The sequence below is a fragment of the Mirounga angustirostris genome, unplaced genomic scaffold (genome assembly GCF_029215605.1).
Source record: "Mirounga angustirostris isolate CCGP_5_RB_7025 unplaced genomic scaffold, mMirAng1.0.hap1 SCAF_5, whole genome shotgun sequence".
Lineage (NCBI taxonomy): Eukaryota > Metazoa > Chordata > Mammalia > Carnivora > Phocidae > Mirounga > Mirounga angustirostris.
In genome coordinates, this window is record NW_026991713.1 from 13,308,074 (window position 1) to 13,332,345 (window position 24,272).

A 24,272-nucleotide genomic window follows, 5' to 3' on the forward strand; every position below is an offset into this window, starting at 1 on the left:
AGCAGGGAGCCCGATGCGGGGCTCCATCCCAGGATCCTGGGTTCATGACCTGAGCCGAAGGCAGTCGCTTAACCGACTGAGCCACCCAGGCGCCCATTCCCTAGATATCTTTATATCCTCCCACATTTCCGTCAACTCTTTGTTCCAATAGAGAGCCCTTCTCTGAAAATTCTATTTATACTTACAACTCCCTTCATCGATGGCACTGCCTATCTCCCCTTCCCCAATTTTATTTTTCCCTATAGCCCTTTTCTCCTTCTAACACGCTCTAGCTATCATACCTCTCTGCCCAGCCCTTCCTGAATATAAGCCATGAGAACATAGCACTGTTCTTTTGCCGCCATTCCCCTAGCACCTAGAAGTCTGAATGACACAGAGTGAATGCTCAATAAATATTGGTTGAATAAAAGTAAAATTTCGTTCTGCCCTTGTATTTACCAAATGCTATCAGAGGCCCCTTAGATTTAACATATTTCATTGTTTACCTTGGACAGACGTCAATTATTGTTTTTACTGTGACTCTATTGTAATTCCAGTTGGGTCACCCAAATTCCATAGAAAGTGGAATGGCTTTGGCCCTACTGAGAAAAGTCAGCCTGGGGAGGAGGAAGAGAGTGGTGACAGGTGCCGAGTTGCTGGGACCCCATTCCCTCAGAGCTGGCGATACCTGGACCACTGCAGAGGTTGCTAATGCAAGATGTGTGGACCCCGAAGTGTCAGGCCTTTAAATCCCCTGAAACCATAGGCAAAAATGTGTGTGTGTGTGTGTGTGTGTATGTGTGAGTGTGGGCATGTGTCTGTGTGAGTATAAATATGTGTGTGAGTGTGTAATGTATGGGCAGGTGTGGAGTGTTTGAATGTGTGGAGTGTGTGTATGTGTGGGTGGGTAGATGAGGAATGTGTGTGTACATGTGTGTGAAGCATCAGTGTATGTTCATTCATTCTTTTCACAATACCTGCAAGTGCCACCCTCCCCCTCTCCACCACTTCCCCACCACCCCCGGCCCTGGGCTCTAGGATTACAAAAACCCAAAGTCCCTACCCTTGTGCAGCTTACATTCTGGTGATTAGAAGAAATGTTAGGCAGATGTATATTTCCATAAATAGTAAAGCTAAGAGTCTGGAGAGTGAGCAGGCTGGCAGGGAGCTTTTCCAGGTAACTTAAGCTGGAAGGTCTCTTTGAGAAGGTGGAACTTGAGCGGAGATCTGAATAAAGTAAGGGAATGAGAAGTGCAATCATCGAGAGAACCATGGTCCAGGCAGAGGGAACAGCAGATGTGAAGGCCCTGAGATAAGACCTTAGCATGTTCAAGAGATGGGAAGGAGGCTGGTGGGGAGGGAGTGAGGTGAGCAGTGGGGAGAATGGCAGGGCAGGTGGACGGAGAGATTAGGGGGCAGGCATGTAACATCTTGCAGAGCCATGTGTGGGCTTGGCGTTTTATTGAGCTGTGAGGATAGTGGGATTCCTGTCGGAGGCTGTGAGCAAAGACCTAACGTGATGGGATTTTAGAATGGGCAGAAGACATGAAGAGACACTTCTCCAAAGAAGACATATGAATGGCTAACAGACACATGAAAAAGTGTTCATCATCATTAGCCATCAGGGAAATTCAAATCAAAACCACATTGAGTATTTACCGCAAAGATACAAATGTAGGGATCCGAAGGGGTATGTGCACCCCAATGTTTATAGCAGCAATGTCCACAATAGCCAAACTGTGGAAAGAGCCAAGATATCCATCAACAGATGAATGGATAAAGAAGATGTGGTATATATATACAATGGGATATTATGCAGCCATCAAAAGGAATGAGATCTTGCCATTTGCAACGACGTGGATGGAACTGGAGGGTATTATGCTGAGCGAAATAAGTCAATCAGAGAAAGACATGTAACATATGACCTCACTGATATGAGGAATTCTTAATCTCAGGAAACAAACTGAGGGTTGCTGGAGTGGTGGGGGGTGGGAGGAATGGGGTGGCTGGGTGATAGACATTGGGGAGGGTATGTGCTATGGTGAGCACTGTGAATTGTGCAAGACTGTTGAATCACAGATCTGTACCTCTGAAACAAATAATACATTATATGTTAAAAAAAAAAAGATAGCAGGAGGGGAAGAAAGAAGGGGGGACATCGGAGGGGGAGATGAACCATGAGAGACTGTGGACTCTGAAAAACAAACTGAGGGTTCTAGAGGGGAGGAAGGTGGGAGGATGGGTTAGCCTGGTGATGGGTATTAAAGAGGGCACGTTCTACATGGAGCACTGGGTGTTATACGCAAGCAATGAATAATGGAACACTACATCAAAAACAAATGATGTAATGTATGGTGATTAACATAACATAATAAAAAAAAAACCACATTGAGATACCACCTTACACCAGTTAGAATGGCAAAAATTGACAAGGCAAGAAACAACAAATGTTGGAGAGGTTGTGGAGAAAGGGGAACCCTCTTACACTGTTGGTGGGAATGCAAGTTGGTACAGCCATTTTGGAAAACAGTGTGGAGGTTCCTCAAAAAATTAAAAATAGAGCTACCCTATGACCCAGCAATTGCACTCCTGGGTATTTACCCCAAAGGCACAGATGTAGTGAAAAGAAGAGCCATATGCACCCCAATGTTCATAGCAGCAATGTCCACAATAGCCAAACTCTGGAAAGAGCCAAGATGCCCTTCAACAGATGAATAGATAAAGAAGATGTGGTCCATATATACAATGGAATATTACTCAGCCATCAGAAAGGATGAATACCCAACTTTTACATCAACATGGATGGGACTGGAGGAGATTATGCTAAGTGAAATAAGTCAAGCAGAGAAAGTCAATTATCATATGGTTTCACTTATTTGTGGCACATAAGGAATAGCATGGAGGACATTAGGAGAAGGAAGGGAGGGGCGCTTGGGTGGCTCAGTCGGTTAAGCGACTGCCTTCAGCTCAGGTCATGATCCCAGGGTCCTGGGATCGAGCCCTGCGTCAGGCTCCCTGCTTGGCGGGGAGCCTACTTCTCTCTCTCTCCCATTCCCCCTGCTTGTGTTCCCTCTCTCACTGGCTCTCTCTGTGTCAAATAAATAAATAAAAACTTAAAAAAAAAAAAGGAGAAGGAATGGAAAAATGAAGGGGGTGATATTGGAGGGAGAGACGAACCATGAGAGACTATGGACTCTGAGAAACAATCTGAGGGTTTTAGAGGGGAGGGGGAGGGGGAGGGGGGAGGGGTTAGCCCGGTGATGGCTATTAAGGAGGGCACGTACTGCATGGAGCACTGGGTGCCATACAAAAACATGAATCGTGGATCACTACATCAAAAACTAACGATGTATTGTATGGCGACTAACATAACATAGTAAAATAAAATTTAAAAAAATAAAAAAAGTAAAAGGCTCTCTCAGGCTGCTGTGTGCAGAACAGACTGAAGGGGGCAGCGTCGAGCAGGGAGATAACAGGAAATGTGTGCAGAAACCCAAGTGAGTGGATGGCCTGGACCAAGTAGGTGGTAGTGGAGGAGGTGAGAAATGGGGTTGCTAACTGATACATGCGGATATATGGACATATTTCTGGAGAGATGGTCTATATTGGCCACCTGTGTCTCCTAACAGCCCAGCATGCATTCCTGCTTCTTCCGGCGAAAATATGTCCATTTTGCATCTGGCCAACAACCCTGCCTTGATGGACACAGTAGACATGGAACCGTCCCTCAGAGTTCCCAAACTCTCCCGGCTGAGGGGCCAGCCCCCGACCTCAACTAGGTCAGTGAGGCTCTCTTCCCTGGAATACTGTATCTTTATTAGAATGACATAGTTCTGAAACTGGATCCCTGACAAGGTTCCCCTGGAAGGGCTGCCCATGAGTTCTGCTGGCCTGACCCTGGGGCTGCTTTTCCAATGACTGGAAGTTCCACGTTTTCCTTGTTTGTACTATCCTGATTATCATATATATTCACGCACGTATATGAACATATATATACCCACATGTATGAATATGTACATACATATACATATATACATTCATATATAGACCATGATGTTATTATATTATATACAATTGATTATATTATGTTTTATTATGCCATGCTGTGTACGCTATGTTATGCTACGTATATTAGCCAAAGTTTCTTTTCGTATCAACCAAGTAACCTTAAGCAACACAGAGTCCATAGCTGTAATCAGATTATTGAAAGGGTCCAGGATCTCCAGAGGTTTAGCAATAGTGTTTTAGAGCCTTGTGAATCAAAGTGGGGTCTGCAAACCAGCATCACCATCAGCCAGGTGCCTGTTAGAAACGCAGGATCTCAGACCCCACCCCACGCCTACTGAATCAGAATCTGCACTTGCACAAAATCCCCAGGTGATTCCTGTACCCACTAGAGCTTGAGAGGAGCTATCTGAGAGCGTGATGTGGGAGGAAGCTATCAGACTGGGATGCAGGACACCTGTGTCCTAGACTTGGTTCGCGCCTTAGTCACATGATGCTGCCAACTCTCTTCCCTTCTAATCTTCTGCTTCTCGTTTTTCCACCTCTTGCAAAAAATAAAGTAGATCTGTGACTTGCTGTTTGCTCTCAGGACGCTTTGGACGCACCCACATTCCAGCAAGAGGCATAGAACATTATAACCGGTTAAATGTCCGCATCCCCCACTGTCTGGAGGAGTGGGTGGCTTTATTCATTCACTGAGAAATGTTTGCTGACTCTCTTCCGTGTGACAGGCACCTACAGTGTTCTAGAATGATTACCTGTGCCTGCCCTAGCCCAGTACCAGTGTTCAGTAAATGTTTCCAAACAAATGATTTAATGAAAGGATCCTTTTAGAAACAAGTTAATGCACTGAATGTACAGTGTAAAGTAGTTTTTAATTAGTATTATAAGCATCTCTTTAGAGATCCTTTTCCAGTTCCAATAGCCTAGGAATCTATGGAATGAGTCATTTATCAGCTGAAGGGTTAGCAAGGATGGATCGTATTTTCTGGAAATCCCAGGCCCTCACCTGATGCTTCTTTTAAAGACATGCCATCCACATGTTGCTCCAACCCACTCATAGAGACCTTCTTGGAATACTAGGATTGGTAGGTAATTTACCTGCCTGGAAAAACAGGTGCTAACTTCTTTATAGCTAAGCTGTTGAGGGGGGGAGGGTAAAAGCAACCGTCTCCATAGCAACAGAAATGTACAATTTAAAGGACATAGTGTCTTGCTTAAATCTATTTATAAAGAATGTGTAGGAAAACAATTAAGGAAACAGCAGATGAAGTCCTTGGGCTCTGGCTTAATTGTCTGTCTTCCATCACTTAGCACTCAAGAAAAACAGGCTGTGACAGACCGGGTCGAGGGGTCATCGGCCAAGGAGGGGACACCGAGAGAAAAGTGTGACTTTCCCGCATGGCCGCAGAGAGCCGAACCCAGTCACAGCCCTGGTATTCCCAACCCCAAAGTGGGAGCGCCAGTGCCCGAGGCTCGCCTTGATCCAACAGTTTTGAGGGCGGGCGGGCCGGAGATGGGGAGTAGATAGTTATCACTTTTGGGGCTGTTCTTGCCGTCCCCTGGGGCTCACTAGACTGCAAACGTCTTTTCTGTGACCTGCTACTCCCACCGTGAGATCTGCAAAGCTGCACTGATAACCCCTGCCTCTCTCCGAAATGCATAATGCTGCTCGGTGCTACAGGGGGACCCCTCACTCAACATTCCCAAAGCCAGTGCCTCCCTGCCCGCTGACTTGGGTCCCGCCCCTCTCTCTGGCATCCAGGAGCGATACCTCCCACATCCCTAAACCGTGCCCACTTTTTCTTCTCATCGTCCCCTGCAACTTGTCCATCATCCTGACCCCAGGCTGCAAAAAACACAGCAGAGCCGGGCTGCATGCAGGGCTTCTGAGGACGGTTCTGGGCTCTTTCCCAGGCCACATCGCCTCTCCCACCACACACCCTGGTCCAGGTCTCCAGACCCCGGGAGTGCCCAACTGTGTTAAGTCCTGTGTGCTGAGCAGAACCTCAGCCACGCAAATCCTGCCCTCAGAGCCCAGTCCTCAAGATCCAGATGTGGAGCAGCTGGGGCTGATGTTCCCTGCGAAGCTTCGCAGAGAGGGTTCAGCTTTCCTCAATTCTGTAGGAGCTGTGGAGCTGCGCCCTCCCCTCCATTGACACCCTTGTCTTCACCATCATCGTCGTGGCGCGGATGCAGGCTGTCCCCAGTTGGCAGTGGTGGTTGCTGACCTCCCTCCTCTGTCCTTTCATGCTCCCCAGCAGCAACAGATATGTGTTCAGCCTGGAAAACGGAAAAGGCCACCCCGAGCGTGAATGCGTCTCTCTCACTAAGGAGGCGAACCTGTTAGGGCCACGTGCAAACAGCACGAGGAAGATGTGCCTCTCTTTGTCACATGGACTGATAATGACTCAACACTTCAAAATAAAGAGAAAATCAAAATAAAAGTACAAGAATGCACAGCACCTTGCTTGTTCAATAAACTCTCCTGGGCCATTTCTGCAGCACCTTCCTCCCTCCGTCAAAAGAGCAAATATTCATTTTTTTTCTGTAACATCTCAAGCTCTGTGACCACAGGGGTGACTGGGGGAACTTCACCCTCAGACCAACATCCCCAAGCCAAGTCCAAGCTCTTTCCGAGGCTCCAACTCCTTCTCCCAAGGAGCCACGCCCCTTCCCTTGGGACACGCTGCTCCCTGCCCCCTGCATTTCTCGTCCCCAAATCCGTGTTTGTCTGGCCCCTCCTTACCATTCAGTTCTCAGCTCAGAGCAGCCTTCCTGGACCATCCTGTCTAAAGGACCCTTGCCTAGGGTCATCCTATCCCTGTCCTACTCCCTTCATGGCACTCACCACTGCCTGCAATTATTCTGTTCTCTTGTGACTCCATTTATCTTCTCTTTCCTCCACTTGGATCTCTGTTTACTGAAGCAGACACCCGGGGTCATTCCTGCAGCCTTAGTGTGTACTCAGAGTCTGGCCCATAGTAGGAGCCCGGCAAGCGAGTTTGTTGAATTAATGCATAATCTTTGTTTACAGCTCCCTGGCGTGTGGTTGGCCAAATGATCCATCCCCCTGAGTAAAGAGGACCGTAGATCCCATGGGATTCTGTGAGCTCTCAGGTAGCAACCTGGGGTGGGTCTCTCCTGGAAGACCTGGTACTGTAGACCACAGGTACCCTGTGCCTGGGCAGAAAAGTCAGCAGATAGCAATCCATGGAAGGATAAGTAATAAATTCAGTGTAAAATGCTGAAGGAATTTTTAAAAGACACGAGGTACTACAGAATGCTTCAGATTTTAGGCAGAAACTTGATTGGGAGCTGCCATTAGTTAAGGACTTAGTAGACTTTAGCTATTACCGCATACTACCTGGTGTAATTAGGAGCATGAACCAGAGCAGAATACCTCCTTGTTACGAGGGTGAATACATTAGCCCGTTCAGGCTGCCATGACCAAGTACTACAGACGGGGTGGCTTAAACAACAGAAATTTTTTCCTCACAGTCCTGAAGGCCGGAAGTCCGCAATCAGGGATGGCGAGATTGGTTTCTTCTGAGGGCTCTCTCCTTGGCTTGTAGATGGGCGTCTCCTTCCAGGGTCTTCCCTTGGTCTTCTCCATGTGTGTGTATCTGTGTCCAGATCTCCTCCTCTTAGAAGGACACCAGTCATGTTGGACTAGAGCCCAGCCCACCCTACTGACCTCATTTTACCTTCATTACCTCTTTACAGGTCTTATCTCCAAATACAGTCACAGGCTGAAGTAGGGGGGGTCAGGACTCCAACATATGAATTTGGGGGAAGACACAATTCAAGCCATAATTGACTGATTCTTGATAATAGTTAATGCGATTTACTGACATAATATATGTACAATCTCTTAAAATAGTGCCTGATACGCAATTTGCTCTATAAATGTTGTTACGATAATCATTATCTGTAATTTTAATAGATTTCATCTCCATATCTTGGCCTGCCCATAGAGCTCAATAAATATGAGCTATTGCTATTAGTATATTCAAGAAATATTGTTCATCATCCATTGAGTGCTCACCATTGTTCTAGGGGTGGGGTGGAGTTGTGACGAGGGTGGAAGAGGGACCTGTCCTCAGGGAATTTATTATTATTATTTCCATGGCCTTTCATTATTACCCAATCACATAACCTTTAAAAAAAAAAAGCTGTGATTTAGCAAATGTAAATCCACGTTAGTGCCAAAGAGATGTATTTTTCCTAAATGTTGGTAAACCATCTATTTGTTATCTGCACTAGGATTGATGGGATTAAAGTTTAGTGCTTATGGTGACAAGGGTCTACTTTCTCAGAAGCTGGGGCAGAACAGGACTGTGACCGTCCTCCCACTCCTCCACCACTCTGGGCTTCTCTCCAGGATCACCGACTTTGGTTGTGGGTCCAGCTGACATTCCCTTCAGCGTTCCGGGATCTGATCTGTGAGGCCATGGGTTGTCAGCTCATTCAGAGCAGTTCCCGTCCCCTCTCCCCATGGATGACATCTGTGCCCTCACCTGTGTGTGGCCGCAAGTCAACCTTCAAGCTGCTTATTCACCCTTCCCCAGTTCGTAACCTGAATTAGGCAAAACCCTTTTCAGTTAGAAGCGAAAGAAACCCGACTTAAACTATCCAAACAGAGGACTTTGTTGACTGTATGAACTGGATGTTTGTGTCCTCCCAAATTCACATGTTGGAGCCCTGACCCCACCCCCACCCCATGGGATGGGGTGTGGGGGTAAGGCCTTCAGGAGATGATCGGGTTGGGATAAGGGGGGTGTGGGACCCGCCTGATGGGATTACTGTCTTCACAGAAGAGGAACAAACTATAGAAATGATCCCTGAAAGTATAGTCTTTTCACAGAAGAGGAAGAGAGAGCTCTTCTGCCATTTTTCTCAAGGACTGCCCATCTCTTTTCCCTGTTCTTTGCTTCAAATAATGCCTACACCATCATTTTTGTGCGGTTCAAGATACTTAAGGAACTCTTCCTGCTCATTGTGGACCATTCTTATGCACTGATACTGTACTTCTGATTTTGACCACCATCTTTTAAAAACCTGAGCCCCTCGGATTTCTTCCCTGGGTTTCTTAAGATATCTATAGCTTTTCTCTCTGACTGTATTTATTCATGATGATGCAAAGTCCAGCTGTTCTTTAAGAATTTATACATTCTTTCAACAATGATTTATTGAGCACCTACTGTGTGCAAGATACCTATTGTAGATCCTGACAGTATACCAGGTAACTGGGGAGACACTGTCATCACGCTCACAGACCCTGTATTTCAGTGAGGTGGGGCATGATATGGATGTAATATTGGGTTTTAATGTCTTAACCTAGTTTTGAGGCCCTGGCTAGAAGATTGTCAATTTCCCTTCTTGAGCAGTTGATTAAGTTCACACCTCCACCCACCTACCTTGTAGGGCTCACACTCTGGGTCACTGTCCACCTGTCCTAACTGCCCCAGGGTCACATACCAGACAACCAGAGATAGCCCTTCTGTCCCACAACCTCCTGAAATTATTCAAATTAGTCTATCCTAGACCCACTTGCCCCACCGCACCTTTCCCTCTTGCAGAACCCACACTAAAGGCTCTGGCCCACAGATACCTCCGCTCTACCTCATGAGTGCCCTGAATGGTATGCTATTTATACCCAGGGAGCTGAGAGTAACAAAACAGTAAAACTCTTTCTAGTTGCTCTCTCTTGGTTTGTGTCTGGCCTCATTGTACCTCAACCAAGATAAAAAGAATAATACAGTATGCCAGTTGAATCCCTGATTCTTGATATCTAAGTATAATTGCCTCAAATTCCCACTGCCATGACCTAGAGGAGCCCTCAAATACAATGGAATTTCTGCTAATTCCTTATGGTTTGGATTCTCACATCTCCACATAGTATCTCTGTTCCAAGCCCAAGTTTCCTTTGATACAAAGCTTACCTTCTGCATCTACTTCCAAAAGAAATCCACTCACAACTAGTGTTTGTAAAATGGTACTGAAGACTTAGCGCATTTTGGATAGATATGGGAGCAGTTACCTAGGGAGAGTACAGTGACAAAGAGATCTAGAATGACACCCCAAGGGGCTCTGACATTTCAAGGCTGGGTAAAGCAGGATGTGGCTAAGGAAGACTGAGGTGGGGCTTATAGGGAGGTGAGAGAAAGAGCAGGAGAGAGTGTGTCCCAAGAGCCAAAGGAAAGGGACGGTCTTGTCAACAGTGCTAGAATGGCCATGAGACCAAGTGAACTGAATGTTGAAAATCATTCCTTGGATTTAGCCATGGGGGGATCTGTGGAGATCTTCTCGTGAAGGATTTCAGTAGAGTGGTGAAGACAGATAACAGCAAGCTGAGGATGGCGTAGGAGGTGAGAAGACAAATGCATGCATCTCCTTGAAGGAGCTTGACTAAGAATGGAAGAAGAATGTGATAGGAAATGCTTTAGTGGCCCCAGACTCCAGCCTGCAGCTAAGTGTCATACTCAGATGACATAGGTACCAGCATGGCCATCAGAGTGGATAGATGGATAAGATGGAGGGAGTCCTCCTGGGCCCCTCTGACCTGCCCCTGTGGCCAAGGGACCAGGAACACCTATGTGCTCCAATGAGACGGCTCAGAGTTGCCAAGGGGATTGTCACCGCAACCACCTAGAGGATGCAGAAGCAAATACCCAAGACCACAGGCTCCAGTGGTGCCAGCACATTTGGCAACCCATGGAAACGGATGGAGCCAAACCCACACACACAATGATGCGAGTACGTCTAAGAACACAGCAGCCAACTGGAGGGACTCAATGGCCAGAGCTGGAACCACTTAAGCAACAAAATAAATAAAGTGCTATTGGATTATAAGCCAAGCTATAAAATTAATATCCATGAGTCCATACTGATACGAATAAATAAATAAGGAGACAAATCTCTGGTGCAGATGGGGCATTACTTTTCACTCCTTGTGTGTGGACTGTGCACAGTGACTTCCTTCCAAAGAGGACAGTATGGAAGGGGAAGGATGCCTTTACACTGGAGAAACCCGACATATACTACCTCAGCCAGGTGACCAAGGTCAATATCAACAGCGATAAGGCATATCGATACTGTGTACCCTTGATGTAATGTGGTAAAAATGGAACTTTACTTCTGTGTTCTTCCCCCTCAAAACCCATAGCCCCAGTCTCATCATGAGATAAACATCAGATAAATCCCAATAGAGGGATGTTTTACAAAATATCTGACCAATGGTCTTCTAAATTGTCAAGGTCATCTAAAAACAAGGGAGCTCTGAGAAAATGTCACAACCAAGAGGCACCTAAGGAGACATGGTGACCAAATGCAATGCAGTGTCCTGGATAGGATCTTAGAGCAGAAAAGAGGCAAAATTGAGGAAATCGGAATAAAGTATGGACTTTACTTAATAATAATGTATCATCATTGGTTCATTAATTGTGACAAATGTACCATACTCATGTAAGATCTTAGTAAGAGAGGAAACAGAGTGTGCAGTGTATGGGAGCTCTCTGCACTAGCTTCACAATAATTCTGTAAATCGAAAACTGTTCTAAAATAAAAAAAGTTTATTAAAAACACAAAACAGATGGCATCAGATGAAGTGTTCTTCAGGGCTCTACACGTCCCTGGAGATACTCTGACCAGCCACTCTGCAACAATCACCAGGAAGGATCCCAAGGATTTGAGATGAATTCAAAGATCCTGTCTTTCTCCTCCCACTTACCTCCTTAAAGTCACCTAAGACACCGTCTCCTTTTCATTCAGATTCTAACATGCACAAAAACAGGAGAAAAACAGCACTCTGAAAATCAATTAATTATCAAAGCTAAAGAAAAAGCTTAAAACACTGGACTTTGATTATTGGGTTGGACCCATCCGATGGGGTAGAAACTGGGGACAAACAGAACAGTCTTGGGGAAATAAGGAAGCTCCATCTATGTTGCACAACTGAATGTATTGTGAGTAAAGGTGCGACTCCTTTGTCCTTGGGGCACGTTCAGGATTCTTAGTCTGTGTGCAGCATGCACCTGCCCCCACAGGCTGATGAAAACTCCCTAGACCAGAAATGGCATAAAGTCATCTGAGGCCTCTGCCAGGATGCCAAGACACAAATGACATGTAGAGACCCCATGTAAGCAAGTCCACAGAAGAAAGGGAGGATGTGGGGAGGAAGGTTGTCCTTACTTGGTAGAGTTCCTTGTCATGCATAAAGGTCTACCACTCAAATTCCCTCCACTCTGGATGTGCAGACCATACTGCAGCAAGCTGGAATGAAGAAATCCATACCTGCTTGTGAGCCATCCTTAAGGGGACCCTCAACCAGAGACCCCAACTATGTTGGGGTTACTTTCCTCGGAGCAGAAGAAACTGAGAGATCAGCACTGAGCATTCCTAGTGCATCCTATAATGCCCTCAGAAATGATGCCATTAATTTTTCTCCTTATTTTTCCATGTTCAGATGGGAAATTAGACCACCCACTGTTCTCTGCCTTGGGAGATGGAGGAGCAAGGAGGGGATGAGGATCAGGGAGCATTACTTAATATGCAGCTAATTTTAGACAAAAGGCTAGGGAGTCCAAACTAACTGATGTTGTGGGGTACTATAGATACTTGAATAAGCAAGTGTGCAAGACCAGGTAGCAGGGCCTGCAAGACAGGAACCATGCCTTGCTAGGGAACACCAGATAAGGAAATGCAGCCAGTGGCCAGCAACCCACTCCCTTGCTCGTGATCGGGAAGCTTTGTTCCAAGTATAGAAGGAGAGTGGAACGAGGTAACTCACAAACTCTATCTGAGCCCAGCGGTTCCCATCCTTCTCGCCCACCTTCTGATTCTGAATCAGGAGCTCTGGGGGAAGCGGGGGGAGTTTATTAATTTGAATTTCTAGCAAGCTTCCAAGTGGTGCTGCCTGTTGGACCAAGGACCACACTTTGTGTTGTATTGGTATGGAAAATAAATAAATAAATAAAGCAGTGAGCAGGGTATAGGCAGGCATTCTTATGCATCTCTTTCCCCAGCTCAGTGTATGTGCTTCCTCTCTGCCTGTCAGAAGCAGCCACGTTACCTAAAGATGTAAGATGGTTTGAGAAAGAATGAAAAGAACAAAAAGTTGTAGCCTGTAGGGGATTCATGAAAAAAAATGCTCCCATCCTGTCCAGTGCAAAGTCACTCTTTAAGACTCTGCCCCCAGAATCTGCCTTCTTGAGTTCAGAGATAAGCTTTGACTTAAACTGGTGAATTTTTTAAATGGGGGCGGGGGGTTAGTAACAAACAAGGACTGAATTGAACACATTCGTTGAAAATCTGATGAATTATTGAACACTACATCTGAAACTAATGATGTACTATATGTTGGCTAATTGAATTTAAACAAAAAAAGAAAAGAAAGAAAACCTGGGTACCACTGAAGAGGTAAGAGCTAGTTTCCTTCCCCTACCCTATTAGGAGGTTGGTTAGCAAGCAAGCCCTAACAATGCTGTTCTCATGGTGTCTGAATATAAATTGGCATTCACATAACACCCATTGAAGGAGCAGACCATAATCTCATCTATTGCGCATTTCTTCAAAAGTGGTTGCTTATCTCCTAATCTCATGAAATCATTTATTGAACACTTACTAGGTGCCATGTACGCTGGGAACAGACACAAAGGACAAGGCTCTACATTCAAAGGCTCACAGTCTAATGAGGAAGAAAGACAAAAAGATGGTCTGTGGTAGTACAATTTGATGTATGCTGTTGTAAGATGTATTTGCAGAGAGGGATCTCAACCCAGGTTGAGAGTTTTGCCAAAGGCTTTCTGCAGGAACTGACATCTGAACCAAGATCTGCAGGACAAGAAAGAGTTGGTCTATGTTATGGACTGAATTGTGTTTCCCCCCAAATTCATTTGTGGAAGCCCTAACCTCCAGTGTGATGGTATTTCGAGGTGGGACCTCTGGGAGGTAATTAGGGTTAGATGAGGTCATGAGGGTGGGGCTTTGCGATGTTGGGATTAGTGGCTTTGTATAAAAGGAAGAGAGAGAGAGATCTAGTGTTGGGATCTGTGAGAAATAAATGCTTATTGTTTCAGCCCCTGGTCTATGCTATTTTGTGATAGCAGCCCAAGCAGAGTCCCAGAGGGATAGGAAGCTAGCCTTGTCCTGGGAGCTACCAGCCCTTCCAGATTCCTGAATCCCAGGGCTCCCATATTCCTGATACTACGAGGGAGGTGACCGTGACAATGACAATTAGAAGATCAAAGCGAAGATACCCAAGAGCTGGAATGCACACTACCAACCATGATTAGTATATACATTCAAGGAAGGACAGGTTCAATGAACGCTGAGCAGGGGGCAGGTGGCGTGAGGATTTCTTGGAGTGGGTGTGGCAGCAGAGGGGAAGGGCAGTGGCCTAAGGCCAGGAATGGAATCCAATACATGCCCACTTTGCATTCCATTGTAAAATGAGCATGACCGATTCTCTCCTCTCATCCCCTCTGCCGAAGTTTGCTTTCCACAGGAAACTGTTTAGGGACATGTATTTGCTTGAGGCAGATTGGAGAGGCCATGGCTTTGGTAAATGTGCATGGAGCTCATTCAAACTGGATGGATTAAAGTACATTTTGGCCAAAGGATTCTCAAAAGCCTTTGCCTGTCTGGTTACATAGAGGCAGCGCTGCTGATCATCTGACTCCCTTCCACGTGCTGGGCTGTACATCTATGGCAACCTTTTAGGGCACTTACCCAGCAAAAAAAGAAAATTATGCATTGAAGAGGAGGCGTGATGTGCAGGAGAGAGACAACAGCGTCTCTATTAAACCACTTAGCACCACCATCCTCAGCCACTTGGGGCCGGAAAAGATGGTGTGTCTGAAGGGTGGTGTTTAAAAAAACGTGTTCCAAGCATGTACAGAAATAGTTTTTTCTAACAATTAAGAAACACTTTCAGATACTTTGCTGTGGTGGGGTATTTCAGAAACATTTGTGTCTTTAAATGCCAGATTCCTCAGACTGGTTATTGCAGAAGTATGAAGAGAAAAAAAAAATTCTATTTGAAGAAATTTGTTTCAGAATGCATTCAAGCAGTAGTGGTTTGGCATGGGGAATTTTTCATTCTTTTTCAACCTCTTAAAGGGATGCACGAGTACCTTGGGACCCTCAAGGAGCTTAATGACCAGCCCCCTACTTACCTCTATAGTCTCTTCTCTCGCAACTCTTCAGTTGACCTCTTACACTAATATATGGCCACAATGTCAGTAATTAGCCAAATGTTTCATGCTGTTGGGTGCCTTTGTTTCTGCCTTGTTCCCTTTTTACCACTGCTTGCCTGGTGAACCCCTTCCTACATCTTCTGAAATAAACAGAGACATGACTTCCTCCAGACTCTGCGGGATAAGAAAATGACTCATTTTCTCTCTTCTGCAGCAACACCTTTGAGTTTGGTCCCTACTCTTGGCCACTTGGGCAGTATAGATGAGCTTCTGCTCTTCTCTTCCTTACCTTATAAAAATGGAGAGTCAGAAACAGCTTGAGGACATGACCCTTTGTTGCTCACCCACCCCCAGACACACATCTTCTCTGGCCCTTCCGCGTGCTTATTCCAAAGCTGCCTCATGCTTAAGTGGGTGTGTTCCTTATCTGGTGAGCATCAGTTCTGTGTATGTTCTCTGGATGGATCCATTGGTACATGGAGGCACGTATAGTATCTGACAGTCATGGAGTGCTTTATGCAATGAGCTTAACAAATGAATTTTTTCTTACTCCCAATCTTTACGGGCCTGGGCTTAGGGAGGCAGGGGGAACCAAAAGATCAGCCTCGTATTGGCCAACTAGCCAAGAGTAAGGATTGAATTCTAGGCATTCTGATGAGCACTTAATGGCATCCAACACAAAGTGCTGTAGGAGCACAGAGGATGGAGTTGCTGATCTTGCCCAGGGAACCAAGAGGGCTTCACAGAGGAGGTGCCCAGTGCAATCACTGCATCCACGCCAGTGTCGCCCAGACAGCCATGTGAGGCTTGTTTGTTGTTTTGGTCGGACATGGATGAATATACCTTTTAATGTTTAATGATAATAAATAGTACAGGTATGATGTGGATTTGGCAAAAATTCAAAGAACCCAAGTCTATTACATGTCATTCTATTTGCTTAATTGATGAACACTATTCTGTTTTCAAATATTAATTCATTTGAGCTTCATAACAATTCTATGATGTAGGTACTATGCTATTTTTAGGTCCAGAAGACAGAGGACACTAAAGCATGGAAAGGCTGGATAATTTACTCGAGGTCATAGAACTAGCAAGGGGCGGTTGGGATGTGAACCCCGGCAGCATGGGGCTGGAGCCCATGCACTCAGCTACTATCATGTGCTGCCTCCTGAGCAGATAGAGTGACTAACCATGAACTCAAGGAGGCTGGGGGCCATCTCTCTCTTTTTTTTCCTCCACTGTATATCCAGTCCCGAGCTTACAGCATGGCACCTAATAAGAGCTAAGTATTAAACACTTTTGAAGAAATGGATGATAGAAACAATAAAAAGAACATTTCTTTGATTGCACTAATCACATTCTTGTATATATCTGCTTACATATTTGTCTTCCTGTCAGACCTTGAGATTTTTAAAGACAACAAGGGGATCTTATTCATCTCAGAATCCTCTCAGGTCCAGCGCACACCTGTATTTGCTCAGTGAATTCATTCATTCAAGAGATAGGTATTTAGGGGCACCTGGGAGGCTCAGTTGGTTAAGCATCTGCCTTCGGCTCAGGTCATGATCCCAGGGTCCTGGGATCGAGCCCCGCATTGGGCTCCCTGCTCAGCAGTGAGTCTGTTTCTCCCTCTCTCTCTCCCCCTCCACCTGCTTGTTCTCTCTCTCTCTCTCAAATAAATAAATAAAATCTTTTAAAAAAAAGAGAGAGAGAGATAGGTATTTAGTGCTTTGAAACTAGATATCACACAGTAGAAGGTCCATAAATGGTGCCATAATGAGGTTGTAAAAATTGGGGGAAGAATTCTTTTTTAATCAAAGATGATTAGCACATCCATCGAAGGTCTATCCCTGTGCCTGGCCATCCTCACAACAGAGGTAACTCCCTCTAAGAAAGCCAGACTGTCACAACAGAGAAGCTGACAGAGCAACCATGTTACATGTTACAAAGAAACACAATATTATGTTGATTCCCCTAAAATGAACTTCAAAGTCATCTTTTTTTTTGAAACTTTAACTTACACTCACTTTTTCAAGGGCAGCTCTGTGATTTAACATGGTATGCCCGTAAATCAATCAACTGACATTATGCACATATATCTCATAGGGATGCCCACAAGAAAGGGCACAGAGCATTCTTATCAGACATTTCATAATTCTTCTGACAAAATTATGTGATGGTTACCCTTTCCATTATCATTAGTGACATTATCCAATGGAGTATGGTACAGAAGAGTGGAGAAGAAATGAACTTTAAAATTGGACCCACATGGGTTCAAATTCTAGTCTCCTGTATCTAGTTTTCTCCCCCCTTAACACATGACTCAACCTTCCTTTCCTTCCCTGCAGAAAAAAATGGAAATAATAATGTCCATGTGCATGGGGCATTGTGAGGTAACATATGCCAAATGTCAGACACATAATAGCTCTCATATAAAAATTATTTTCTTTACTTTTCCCCCATGACCCTTGGTATTCATAAAAAAATTGTCATCGCTATACTACTAATAAGAAATATCTAATCTAGAAAAGATATGCCTTGCCAGTGTCTTGACCTTTTGAGTCAACCACACAAGGAGTCTGGTCATCCAGGATATTAAGAAGGAATAGCAATTAAAATAGAATAATAGGAGGGATTGACCCCCAAATCCTGGGTTTTCTTGGTGCATTTTAGTGAGTTCTTTGAAAACTCCACAAAAGAAATTCCCATCGCACTGTTCCTGGGGAGAGTGATGCAATCTCCAGGAAACCATATATAAAATATGCATATATGCACATACTCAATATATTATAGTTTTTAAGAATGTGCACCCTAAAGTCAGACTACTTTAATTAAAACTGGGATGTCAACATGTATCAGCTGTGTGTCCTTAGGAACTGTATCCGACTTCCTCATGCCTTGGCTTTGTCATTTGTAAAAGGGAGATAGGCATTGTACCTATCTTCTAGAGTTGTCTGGAGGATTGAATGAAATAATGCATGGAAAGCACTTAAGACAGTGCCTAACATGTTGGAAGTGTCCAAGAAATTGTCCACATCCAAGAATCAACAGGGTTATCTGGGTGATAGGATGATGGTCAATTCTCACTTCTTCATATTATTATGCATTTGCAGTCATTTACCCTTTCACACATAGCCAAACCTTAATGCAGTTTCAATTTGAGAGATGTCTTTTTTTTTTTTTTTTAGTGAGCAACCTTCAATTCAAAGGGTGGGAGAGAATTGGAGACTTACACAGAGCCAAAGGGTGGAATCCAGAAAGAACCAGCAATTGAACATTGGGAGGTGCAATCTAGAGCAATTCTTAGGGGGAAAGCAGCTGCAAGAGCTTTTTAATAGATGGCCTGACACTGCAGTCCAATGAGGTGAAAAAATCTTTAGAGTAGGGTCCAGACTCAAACACAGGCAAGTGTTCCTGTAGGCGGCATGAATGAGAGATGCTGGCAGGTCATGATCAACAGAAGTGGTGGGAACTCCAGAGACCTGGACAGTACCTACCTCATCTAAAGAAGACAGCCACCACTGGCTCTTGCTTGTTGTAGCCATGCTTCATTTCCAGATCTTATGATTTTTGAAGAGAACTCAAAAATCTGGAATTTTATGTAAAATACCCCAAATTTTAAATGTTGGAAACCACTCTCAATTTTTAAAAATATCGAAAGCTAAACAAAGATGTCATGAAGCCATGTGTTTGCAACCAATGTATTAAAGGCTCGTCTCCATCCTAAAAAATTCAATAGAGGAAGTGGAGAAAGTTCATATAAAACCCAACAAGGTACGTGAGAGATGCCCCGGGGATGGCAAAATAGAAGGAGCAGAAGGATCTGCGTTCTTGACGACATTGTTGAGACAACAAAGCAATCCTGGCACTACCTGTCTCCTGTCTTGTTAAAGAAAACAAAACAAAACAAAACAAAAGAATAAATGTTTAATGATTTTATCCACTATCAACCAGGTTTTCTCTTACTTGCAGTTAAATGCACCCTTATGTACATACAATGCAGAAGAAGATTAATCTGGATAACAATCTGGAGAGAAAGTTGAAGATGGAGACGAGCAATGCCTCAAAAAAATCTATCTGCTCATTCAATCATTTTACAAATATTTATTGTGGGAACTTCCCATGCCAAGCACTGGGCTGAATGCCAAGGGTTTCAGAGTTAAGTCAGATTCAATCTCTAGGAGCGCACACATGGAGGCATTTGCAACTCATTTTCATGGACCAAAAGGAAAAAGAGAACTAGCTTAAAAGCCCAGGCCATGTGAACAGGCTGCCTACAGGTACAATCCTGAGGGCAATTTCATGCCAGGTAGGACGAAGAAATAAATCTATAGACAGGCCTGTGGCTTGCTGCCAAGAACGTGATGTACAAACATCAAGGGTGGAGTGTTCAAACGTGGCCCCCATGCCTTAGTTATGAGGCATTTTCATCTGGCTGTTACCTGGAAGGCCCTGGCCCTGGTCTCTGTGCCACTTTCTTGTATGGCCTACTTTGACAGAGTGATTTACTGCCCTCCCTTCTCAGATCCTCTCTGGGCCTGGGAACAAATAGACAAGCAGAGTGTATGGCCTGGAGAGAAGCTGGGGAAACTGGGGTGATCTGGGAGGAGAAAACTGGCTGGGCATCAATCCCCTTCATAGAGATGAGCAGGGAAGGGAGTTGTTACTGGCTCTGTCCTCCGTCTGTCTCTCTTCCCTGTGATCTCCCCGACTACACTCTTCCCACGTAGACACTGAGCCCTCTGTGGGAAGGCTGAGGCTGGTCCAACAGTCTCAGAAAGCCGAGGAAATTAAAAGGCAAGGGCCGGTGGTGTTCAAAAGGAAAGAACTTCCTTACCTCCTGTTTCTAAGTCCTCATGCTCAGAAGTGGGAGGTGGGCAGGTGGCAGGAAGGACAAAATAGAGAATTGCTTCCAAAAAGAGCCCTATTTCCTTCTGCAAAGGCCCTCTCCAATTAACCTGAAGGCAGGGTGTTTTTTGGGGGGTTGGTTGGGTTTGGGTTTTTTTTTTTTTTTTGCCTTTCTTCCTTGAACCAGGGTTTACCTGATATGGTTGGGTCTGGGCAGCATTTCACATTTAAGCACAGAGAATACTATTGTTAAGGTCTCCTAGAAAGTCCCAAGGCCTAAGGTTGCAGAACTGGAAGTGAATTTAAACACCATCCAGTCTTAATGCTTCCTTGGCCCCAGCTTATGCTTCAATCCACTCTGCCAAATCATGTATCCACTCCGCAAACATTTCTTGAACGCCTGCTGTGTGGCAGGCCCCAGGTATAGAACAGTGAACAAATCAGGCAAAGGTCATCTCCCTCATGGAGCTCACCTTTGAACGCCATGTGCTTGTCCTACCCTCGTCTGAGTAAGAACATGAGATCTTGTGACCTCTGGGGCCAGAACATCGCTTCCTGGGACAAGTCTGATGTCTACAAGGCTCCTTCCTCCATTGAATCAAAATATGCATCTCAGTCTTCCTTCACATGCATTGAGTGTCTACACGGCTCCAGAGTATTCAGCTTGAAACTTGCCTCTACTCATTGTTTTATACTCCTCATGATTACTCTGTAGGGAAAATATTTATTCCCATCTTACAGATGGGGAGCAGAGTCCTAGAGAGACTCCACAACTTGGCCAAGGCCACTCCATTGGCAATGGAAGAGCCAAAACTGGAATAGAGACCCTCCCACTGAGATCAGATTCACTAGTCAAAGGCAATCCAGGACATTCTTGCTGGGTCCTGTCCAGCTAGAGGAGGGAACAAGCTTCCTCCCTAAGATGGATGTATTCTTGGAATGAAAGGGGGTTGACCCCAGCTGACTGTGATTAATTCAGGAAAGGGGCAAAGAACACTTCTCCCTTCAATACCCCTGTTTATATACAGGAGCCTACAGAGAGGAAAGTTCCCCACTGTATTGTTGCCCAGAGGGAATCTCCCCGCTCTGCCCCAAATTTGTCCTCAAGGACCCCGTGAAGCCTGCAGACCCATACTTTGCCAGAAAGTCCTATACTCCTTAGGAATGACTCTTAAGCAAGAGTGCTGGAGAGTGGGGAGGAGAGCCAAAAGAGAGCACTCCCTCCCCCCACCCCACCCGGGACAAGCAATGAATCACAAAGGTGATTGCAAGGACTCTTGACCAAAATGTTCAGGCTCACGGGGATGGTCTAGAAGGACCTTAGCATTGCTTCTCCTTTCATTCAAACAGCCTGTACGGTGGTTCAGGGACTCAAATCTCAGGGTGCTCTGGTGCAGCCTCCTCATTTTACAGATAGGGAAACGGAGGCTCAGAAGAGGGCCTAAGGTAACAACAGCCAGTAGGCAGAAGCCTAAAGAGAAGGGGTCAGCGGTTTGGGAAGATGTCTCAGGCATTGTTTGGTCTGATGTCACATCAGTTGGGAATTCAGTAGATGGCTGGACTTAGCCTAGGGGAGCAACAGAGTCTTTGTGGCTGTCAGGAGGAAGGCACTGACCAGAGTGCTTGGAGTGACTCAGACTAAGCTGTGGGACCTTTTTTTTTTTTTTAAGATTTTATTTATTTATTTTATCAGAGAGAGAAAGAGCACAAGCAAGGTGGGTGGCAGAGGGAGGAGAAGCAAGCTCCCCGCTTAGCAGGGAGCCGAATGCAGGGCTTGATCACAGGACCCCGGGATCATGACTTGAGTCTAAGGCAGACGCTTAACTGATGGAGCCCCCCAGGAGCCCCTCAAGCTGTGTGACCTTTTTTTTTTCTAAAGATTTTATTTATTTATTTGAGAGAGAGAGAATGAGAGAGAGAGTGAGCATGAGAGGGGGGAGGGTCAGAGGGAGAAGCAGACTCCCTGCCAAGCAGGGAGCCCGATGCGGGACTTGATCCCAGGACTCCAGGATCATGACCTGAGCCGAAGGCAGTCGCTTAACCAACTGAGCCACCCAGGTGCCCACTGTGTGACCTTTAAAAAGTTACTGAACTACTCTGTTCAGCATCCTCATCTGTAAAATGTAGATAGTAATGAGAGTAATATTACTTCAGTCGTTGAGTTGGGCAGATTACCTGGAATACTCCAAGAAAAGCATTTAGCACACAGCCTGGCCATAGTAAGGGCTCAACAAATAGGGGCTATGATTATCACCCCGTCCATCCATTTTAAAACCTATTTCACTATACGAGAGAGAACTAAGACTCATGAGAGACAGTGGAGGCCAGATTTGTACCTGGGCTTATTCAGGTTCCAGGGCCTGTGCACTTACCACTACTCCGTGTCTGGGAGCATAAGACGGCACCATTTCCCATCTAAAACACTGGCCACATGGACCCCCCCATTTTCTGTCCACACATCCGTCTCCACCGACTGAGAACTCCCCAAGAGCAGGGAGCTACCCATCGGGCTCATTACTCATCCCTAACATCCCAGTACCTGTGGGTGCTCAGTGTTGGTTGAGTAACTAATTGAAGGGAAAACAGCATGCATTACAGATCATGACACTTGGAAGAAGAGAATGAAGGCGAGAGATGGCCGTTCACACCCACTCCTGCTCCCTCCTTCCTGATGACTTCTCTCTCTCTCTCCCTGTCCCTTCTTTCCATTATTGAGAAGACCATAGAACCAGCGCCTTATGGAAACCATCTTTCCTCTTTAATTTCCTTGTGTTATTTCTACCTCTGGAGAATTCATTTTTGGCTAGGTGTCATACCTCTTCCACACCCCCTCTACAGCTAACAATCTCCTCATCACCCCTCAAAACCCAACTGAAATGCCACTTTCTCTGTGGAGTCTTCTCAACTCCATCAAGGGATGTAAGTCCATGCTCCCTGTGTTCCTGCAGGTGTTTGTTGTTCACAGCTCTGCTCTGGCATTTACTGGGCTGAAACCTGTGCCTGCCCCCAGTGCTGTGTCTGTCCTCCTCCCCCTAAATCACCTAAGGGCAAAGCCTGAGTCTTCCTGTCTCTACCTGTAGCATTGAGCCCAGAGACTGGCATCTAGAAGGTGCGAGGACATTGATTCATTAAATGAATGAATGAATGAAGACCAGAATGTGCCCAGTTCTTTAACACAAGAGCTGTTATTCTGAAGTGAGCAACTTTCAGACATTCAGTAGCTACCTCTTAAGTGTAGCTACTGCGCTGGGCACAGTTTGAGGCCTGGAGCTCAGGCCTGAAGGAAGCAAGAGAAGTAAGAGGCAAGTACGGAAATAAAGAAACAAGAGATTTTAGATAGTGATGAGGGCCGTGGAGGAAATAACCCAAGGGGTTTAAGAGAGAGTCACTGCGATGATAAGGGGTCAGGGTGGCCTCTCCGAAGAGGTAATATATGAGCTGAGACCCAAATGACCACAGGAGCTGCTGGGAAAGATTAATGGGCAAATCTATGCCAGGCAGAGTGAGCATCGAGCAGAAGGGCTCTTAGGAAATGCAAGCTTGTCATGTTGGAGGTACAGGACGCCTGGTGGGGTAGAGTGAAGGGAGGGTGGAGAAAATGAGCCCAGAGACTCTGTAAGGGTCAGATTCTTAGGGCCTCATCGGCATGGTGAGGGAGTTTGAAGAGTTTTACCCAGAAGAGTGACTGATCTGCCTTATGTCTTTGAGAGATCACCATGACCGAGGAGAGAAAATGGGTTTTTGTAGCCATAGCAGGAGTAGACACGGGAAACCCAGTTAGGAGGCCATTCCGTTAGTCCAAGTGTGAGTTGATGGCAGCTGGTCCAGGATGTGCCAGTGGTGTTGGAGAGGAGGTGAGATTCAGGAGCTATAGCGGAGCTAGAGCCTACAGAACCTGCTGGTGCACTCAGAGTGGAAGGTGGTGGTTGTTTGCATGGATGTATTTCTGTATGAGAACCTTGCCATTACTCCAATGCTTACAGAGAGGACCCTCTCCATTTTGCACCTCTACATCCAGGGAAGGTGTTCCAGAGTGAAATCTGCCAGCACACCCAGCCCCTTCCTCCCATTCCCCAAGCCATCTTCGCTTCCCTCTTGCATCTTTTCCTCTTCAAAAGCACTGCCTGAGCCCACAAGTCATTGCTATTGATTTATCGAACAAAATGCAATTTGGGAAAAGCTGGTTTACTTTTTTTAAAGCATCATTTGTACACAGGAAAGCACGACATGGGGGATGATGGC

At 45.5% G+C, this 24,272-nt stretch overlaps 1 pseudogene; it reads right to left on the reverse strand.

Moving 5' to 3' along the window:
* Positions 1 to 8,684: 8,684 nt before the first annotated feature.
* LOC123845201 (small nucleolar RNA U3) lies at positions 8,685 to 8,844 on the reverse strand (annotated as a pseudogene).
* Between the last annotated feature and the right edge of the window lie 15,428 nt (positions 8,845 to 24,272).